A 7,755-nucleotide genomic window follows, 5' to 3' on the forward strand; every position below is an offset into this window, starting at 1 on the left:
CTCCTCCTCCTCCTCCTCTTCCTCCTCTTCCTCCTCACTTTCCTCCTCCTCCTCCTTCTCCTCCTCCTCAGTTTCCTCCTCCTCCTCCTTCTTCTCCTCCTCATCTTCCTCCTTCTCCTCCTTCTCCTTCTTCTCCATCACCTCCTCCTCCATGAACTCCTCTTCCTCTTCCTCCTCTTCCTCCTCCTCCTGCTACTGCTGCTCTTGCTATTGTAGCTTCTGCGGGTCTTTTCCTGGGCCGTGTCTTTCAAATAAGGATGTAACAGTATTTCCAGATGACACTGTGAAATAGACAAGACAATTTGTTCTAGACAAAAGAAATAATGAGGTAGAATTCATAGAATACCCTGTGGGGCTCTGACTTGCCTTAGTTTTTATGTCTTTTTTTTTTTTCTGCTTCCCAGTCAAGATTTTTGAAAGAAATCATTTATACATGTTTCCTATAACAATTTATGCAACACTAGGTCTTAGGAACAAAAGGACAATCAGTATGCAAAAAGCTATGCAGGCATGCAGGGGTCTGATAATCATCAATAACCAGCAAACTATGCTGTTGATACTTATTCAGTGACATTGCTGGTTATTAGTTTTGAGGCTTACTGGAATGTGATGTTACTTTTGAAAATGTAAGAATCTGGTCTTCAGCTCTTGTGATTGATTGGCACATTGCTAGGGCCAGTAGCCACTGAGAGAGTCCATGAGCTCATAGCTCTCTAGTCTTCAACCTGTGGGAGATATTTTCTTTAGGGGAGATGGAGTCCAGGTGAAGGAACGGGCTCAGCAAGACAACTGTGTTGAGTGGGGTAGAAATCACTCATATTGAATATCTGCTGGGAAGAGGAGAAATCCAGAAGAGAGAAACGGCTTGGGCTTGAGGAAGAATTGTAAAGTACTTAGAGAAGGTAAGAAGCTAAGTGGAAGATGTATGGAAAATGGAAACCAGAAACAGAGGAGGGACCAGCATAGGGCAAACTGGGAAGGACAAAGCACAAAGGTACCTGGGCCCTGCCTGCTGCTTTTTCTCTCGAATTTCTCCCTGTGCCTTATTTCTGGGGGGAAACTCTGTTCTGCCCCAGGCGAGGTTCCTTGCTTGATGGAAAGCAGCAACACAGCTTCCTCGTGGCATTTCTTATCCTCTTGGTCCATCCCCGGATACCTCTGGGCTGGCTCCTGCTGGAGATGGGCTTATCCTCTGCTGAGGCACTGTGGGAGAGTAGAGAGTCTTCTGACATTTCCTGGCTGCTGCTCTTCTCACTGTTGCTGCTTGTTGGTTGAATGCAGGGGACACTCAAGGCACATAGTTGGTGTTGGTCCCATGTGGGTGTTAGGGAGTGGCCGGAAGAGAAGAAGACCAGGCCCAGTGGATCTTCTGCCTGCTCTTTGCCTAGCCTTCTGGCCATAGGCAGACACTTGACCATTGGAGGATTGAAAGATCAATGTGCCAAGGATGGGAGCACTTCTACTCCTCTTGAGTCCTAAACAGAAATCAGCATTCTTCTCAATGGTAGGGAATGCAGCCATGACTGAACTCACTCTCTGAGCCTGGGTTGAGCAGCCACGTCTCTGGAGAGCCTGCCTTTGCAGTAAAAAATAGCAAGCCATGGTTTCATTATATTTTTGTTTACTTAGTGACTCTCTAATATCTTCTGCTCAGAACCCAATGTCCTTCATTGCTCCTACAATTTGAGCATCTGGCCTGAGTGGCGATCAGTTCCTCATATGGAATTGGGAATGACTTCCAATCTTCCTTCAAACAGGTGTGCATCATCACCTCTGTGACTGTTGGCCTATATTTGGGGTTGACTGTCATTAAGAGGCTAAGCAGGTCCTCGAGCTCTTCTGACACCCCACAGGGGGCAGGATATATACATGCCACAACCTGTCTTTGCAGTTCTTATATAATGATCAAGTCAAACAGGACCTTTCTGACAACTATAAAGTAGAGTACCACTCCTAAAGTCCATATGACATTCTTTCTTCCAGGCTCTGTCACAGGCTGTCTCCCTGAGTTCCAGGATGTGTGAAAGGCTCTACACCCTATCCAGGATTGATCTCAATATATTAGTGGGAGCTGAGGCTTCTCTCCTATAGAACCTGCCACCCCTGTATCTCAGGTCAGAGTAGCCCATCTCATTAGAATTCTAGGGATGCTGGGATCCTGGGTGGATAGACCATTTTCTGCTGCCAGGTAAATGTCCTTTGCTTTCATGTGGCTAACTGGGAGATGGGATAGAGAAAGGCAAGGGGATGAAGCCCTGAAAATATCTACTTGGTGCCACCAAAGACCATGGAATCTGACTGGCATGATGTTTGAGTTAGACTGAAAAGCAGCCACCTCAAAACAGTTAGGTACTCTCAGGATTGTGCAACAGGGTGGGTACGATGAAGCAGGGTCCCTGAGACAGGTGCAAAGAGATGGAACTTTAGATCTGAATCTTACTTTTCAGGTGTGTTGGGGCTGTGTGGTGAGAGAACTTGGTTCTGATGTTGCCAAGTAGCATTGGTTTCCATTGCTTATGTTCTTGCACTTGCCTCTCACCATCTGCTTATCTCTGGTGTTAACTTGCCTTGCTGTCTGTCCTTCCTACAAGCTTATGATCCTGTGATCTTGGATGTGTCAGAACTCCTGGGGGTCGAGCTGCATCTGGGTGTGGGCTGAGTGGGTGGGGATGCAGAGCAGAGTCTCCATTCCCAAGTGTCTCTTCCAAACTGGAAGGAACATGTGTCTCTGGTTAGGCTGGACTCCTGTGTCTCCTGTGTCCTGGGGGGGGGGGGGTTCCAGTGAGGCCAGGTATTGGGGTGGGGCTTGGGGCTTCACCTATGATCCAGAATGTCAGAACTCCTGGGGGTCAAGGTGTGACTGGATGGGTTGAGTGGGTAGGGATCTAGAGCACAGGCTCCACTCCTAGGAGCAGGTGTGATATTTTCTTTTACTCTATTTATAAAGTGGATTACATTGATAGATTTTGTATATTGAACCACCACTGCATTACTTGGATGAAGCCTATTTGATTCTGGTGAATGATGTGTTTGATGTGTTCTTGGATTCAGCTTGCAAATATTTTATTGAGTATTTTCACATCAATAATGATAAGAGAAATCAGTCTGAAGTCCCTTTCTTTGTTGAATCGTTATGTGATTTAGGTGCAAGGGTGACTGTGGCCTCATAGAATGAGTTTAGCATTGGTCCTTCTATTTACTGATTTGAGGAGTATTGGCATTAGCTCTTCTTTGAAAATTTGGTTGGATTCAGCCTAAAACCATCTGGCCCTCACCTTTTTTTGGCTGAGATATTTTAATAACTGCTTCTATTTACTTGGGGGTGATAGGAGTATTTAAATAATTTACCCAATCTTGTTTTAACTTTAGTAAGTGGTACCTGTCTAGAAAATCATCCATTTCATTTATGTTTTCCAATTTTGTGGAGTACAGGCTTTTGAAGTAAGACCAAATGATTCTTTGGATTTCCTCAGTTTCTGTTGTTATGTCTCCCTTTTCATTTCTGAATTTTGTAAAAAAAAAAAAGGATACTCTTTGTCTTTTAGATAGCTTAGCTAAGGGTTTGTCTATCCTGTTAATTTTCTCAAAGAATCAACTCTTGGTTTTGTTGATTCTTTGTATTGTTTTCTTTGTTTCTAATTGGTTGATATCAGCCCTGAGTTTGATTTTTTTTTTCCTGTCTTCTACTGCTCTTTGGTGTGCTTGCTGCTTTTTTTTCTGGAGCTTTTCAGATGTGCTTTTAAATTGCTGGTATGAGAACTCTATGAACATTCCTTTTAGCACTACTTTCATTGTGTCCCATGAGTTTGGATTATGTTGTGCTTTCATTTTCATTGAATTCTAGAAAGTCTTTTGTTTCTTTCTTTACTTCTTCCCTGACTCAGAGGTCATTGATTAGAGAGTTGTTCAGTTTCCATGAGTTTTTAAGCTTTCTGATGTTTTATGTTGTTATTGAAGCCCATCTTTAGTCCATGATGGTCTGATAAGATGCAAGGTATTATTTCAACTTTCTTGCATTTGTTGAGGCTTGCTTTGTGACCGAGTACATGGTCAATGTTGGAGAATGTTACATGAGGTTCTGAGAAGATGTATATTCTTTTGTGCTTGGTAGAAATGTTCTGTAGATAGCTATAAGGCCTATTTGATTCATAGTGTCAGGTAGTTTTATTATTTCTTGTTTAGTTTTGTCTGGAGGACCTATTAATTAGTGAGAGTAGAGTGTTGAAGTCTCCCACTATTAATGTGTGTGGTTCCGTGTGTGATTTAAGCTTTAGCTGTATTTCTTTTGCAAATCCCATTGCATTTGGGGCATATCTGTTCTGCATTGAGACATCAACTTGGTGGATTTTCCCTTTAATGAGTATGAAGGGCACTTTCCCATGTCTTTTTGTTAATTTTTGTTGAAAGTCTATTTCATTAGATATTAGAATTGGCTACTCCAGCTGCCTGCTTAGATTTTTTTGCCCAAGAAACCTTTTGTCACACTTTTCTTCTGATATAATTTCTATCTTTATTGCTAATATGTTTCTTGTATGCAGTAGAATAATGGATTCTGTTTACACATCCACTCTGTTAGCCTTTGTCTTTTTAATTCAGAATTGAGTCAATCAATGTTGAGAGGTATTAATGAAGTAATTGTTAATTCTTGTTATTTTGATGTTGGTGGTGTTAGTGTGTGTGTGTGTGTGTGTGTGTGTGTATGTGTGTGTGTGTGCTCATGCGCATTTGTGATGTGTGATTCCATTGTTTTGTTTTTACAAGTATGGAATTACTTATTTGCTGTGTTTTCTTAGTTATAGTTATCCTCCTTGGTTTGGAGTTTTCCTTCTTGTATTTTTTATAGGGCTGGATTTGTGGATAGATATTGTTTAAATTTGGTTTTGTCTTGGAATATCTTGGTCTCTACATCTATGGTGATTGAAATTTTGCTGGATTGCTGGGGTCCTTCCCAGTCTTTATGGGAATGGGCTGAAGTTGAAAACAGCATCGGATAAAGGTCAATGGCCGATGATCTCTAACCTTATAATCTTATTATTTTGTGATAATAAGTGCTGGCTTTTTTCTCCATGCATCATGAACCTCTTGAAGGCCAGGTGAGAGACTTGGAACTCATTAAGTCTTTGTGAACCAAAGACAAAAGAAAAAAAGAAAGAAAATCTTTTATACAAGCAACACACACACACACACACACACACACACATGAGAGAGAGAGAGAGAGAGAGAGAGAGAGAGAGAGAGAGAGAGAGAGAGAGAGTGAGTCTGGTTGGGTCTGACCATCTGTCTCATCAATTCTACAAGTGTCCATGCATACTTACATACATACACATATACCTACACGTGTATATACATACACACATATAGACAAGCAGATTATATATATTTACACACATTTGGTAGATATTGCTGAGTCCATGAAACCATATTTTATTTCTTCTTTCAGCATTCTTATATCTACTTAAGCAAAAGTTCCTAATAAAATTATCTCATAGGTAAGCTGTTACACAAGTGAGGAGCTATATTAGAATGTTGACACTGAGTCCAGAGCAGTGTTTCCTTCTATAAGCTCATTATAAGTTCCAAGCAACAGTTTCACATGGCCTTGTTTTATCCTAGTACACAGCTGTGGCCTCATCCTTGGGCCTGTCCTAAAATAAATGTTTACTTGATCACAAATTCATCCTAAGCCTATTTATCTTTTTAGTGCAATTGTGAAAGCTCATTGTATCCCTTATTATGCAGCCTTTACTTACTATTCTGAGTAGGGAGCACACTATTCCTGACTCTAACCTTATTACATCTTTCTAGCTAAACAACTAAAACCATCTTTTAAAACTTCCTTCCTAAAATTATTTAAATCAAATCACAAAGTCATTAATTCTGCAACACAGAAGTAATTCATGAAAACTCATCTCTAAGTTGATCTGTAGGAAATTCGCTCAAAAAAGGTGGGCTGATGCCCAGGACTCATTAGGCTGTGTAATATTGACAGGAAAACACACATCAGCAATAGGAAGCAATCCTGGGAAGAAGTCACTTGAGACCTTGCCTCTCAGAGCTCACCCATTGTAGACCATGTAAAATGATGGAACCTTGCAAGGAAAGTTGCTGGCTAGCCTTAGCCTCTGCTATATGGTTTCTGACATGGGTATAGGAGTCTAGGTTAGCATCTGTGGTTTTTTAGAGGCTGCAAGACATCTGTCCAGGCCCTTCTAGATTTGATGTCTGTGTTGAGAACTTGTGTAATTCTGATAGGTCTGCCCTTGTGTGCTACCTTTTAACGTTTAATATGTTTTCTTTGTCCTATACAGTTAGTGTTTTGATTATTATGTGGAGTACTTGATTATCATGGGATTATTATGTGGCAGGAAGATTTTTCTTTTCTGGTCCAATTTATTTGATGTTCTGTGAGTTCATAGGCATCTCTTTTGGGGTTTTCAATTTTGTTTTCCTCTATGGGTTTGTTGAAAATATTTTCTGGTCCTTGGAGTTGGGATGCTTTATTTTCTTCTATTCCTATTATTCTTAGGTTTATTTTTTTTCTTCATAGTGTCCTAGATTAACTGGATATTTTGTGTCAGGAAGATTTTAGGTCTTATATTTTCTTTGACTGATGTATCAATTTTTTTCTATCACATCTTCTAAGCCTGAGTTTCTTGCTTACATCTCCTCTGGCATACTGTTGGTGATGTTTGTGTCTGTAGTCCCTGATCACTTTCCTAGGTTTTCCATCTCCAGGATTCCCTCAGTTTGTGTTTTATTTCTTGCTTATGTTTCCACATTCAGGTCTTGAGCAGCTTTATTTATTTCCTTCACTGGTTTAACTGTATTTTCCTGTATGTCTTTAAGGGGTTTATTCGTTTTCTCTTGAAAGGCCTCTATCATCTTTATAATATCAGATTTCAGGTCATTTTCTTGTACTTTGTTAGTGTTAGGACACCCAGGGCTTGCAGTAGTAGTTTGCTGTCCTCTGGAGGTGTCACATTGCCTTGGCCTTTTTGGATTGTGTTCTTTACGCTGGCCTTTAGTCTTCTTGTTCCTGGATTTTCCTGATACAGCAAGTAGTGGATGTTGGGCTAACTTGTTGTCCCTGGTAGAGTGGGCCTCTGGGAAGCTTTGTGCTAGACAATGGAACTTAAGGGGAAGTGCAAGTCTCCCAGCAATTGGGTGTGTCCCAGGGGCATGGCTAGTAGGGGATTCGGAGGGTAGGAAAGGCAGATGGAGAGGTGGGAGGACAGTGGAGCTGGGTCAAGACTGTACATGCCCCTAGTCCCAGAAGACTTGGGGGTCCGAGCAGGAGAATGGGTGTAGGGAGAAAAATCTAACCTGTATGCTTCCAAATCAGGAGGTCTGATTAAGGTGTGCAGAGAGGTGGCCGTGAAATGGAGGTCTGGATGAACAACAGGACGTTCCAGGTAACTGGGTGTGCCAAGAGGACTAGGCAGGCAGGCAGGGAGATGGACCAAGTTAACTTTTAAATAAACTCACAAAATACTAGAAGGAAGCAGAAAGAAGGATCTGGAGCCTGCAGAGGACCAGGAGCTGCTGTTCACAGGAGAAGTTTTAGTAAGTGGGAGAAGACACTATCTTATATCTTACATGATGCCCAGGGTCACTGTGTGTTCCTGCAGCACAAGTAACTGACCCAAACCTCTCAGTAAAGATGCTGGCACAGCAACAGATGCAATCATTCTGCCACACTTCTGTCCATGTTTCCAGCAGGAGGCACTCCACACCTACAAATATGCTGACAGTTGC

The 7,755-nt window shown here is 41.6% G+C and overlaps 1 pseudogene; it reads right to left on the reverse strand.

Annotated features, from left to right (window-relative positions):
• Positions 1 to 872: 872 nt before the first annotated feature.
• The window catches only part of LOC116077313, a 9,876-nt pseudogene continuing 2,993 nt past the window's right edge, over positions 873 to 7,755 (reverse strand).

The sequence above is a fragment of the Mastomys coucha genome, unplaced genomic scaffold (assembly GCF_008632895.1).
Source record: "Mastomys coucha isolate ucsf_1 unplaced genomic scaffold, UCSF_Mcou_1 pScaffold5, whole genome shotgun sequence".
In the NCBI taxonomy this organism is placed as follows: domain Eukaryota; kingdom Metazoa; phylum Chordata; class Mammalia; order Rodentia; family Muridae; genus Mastomys; species Mastomys coucha.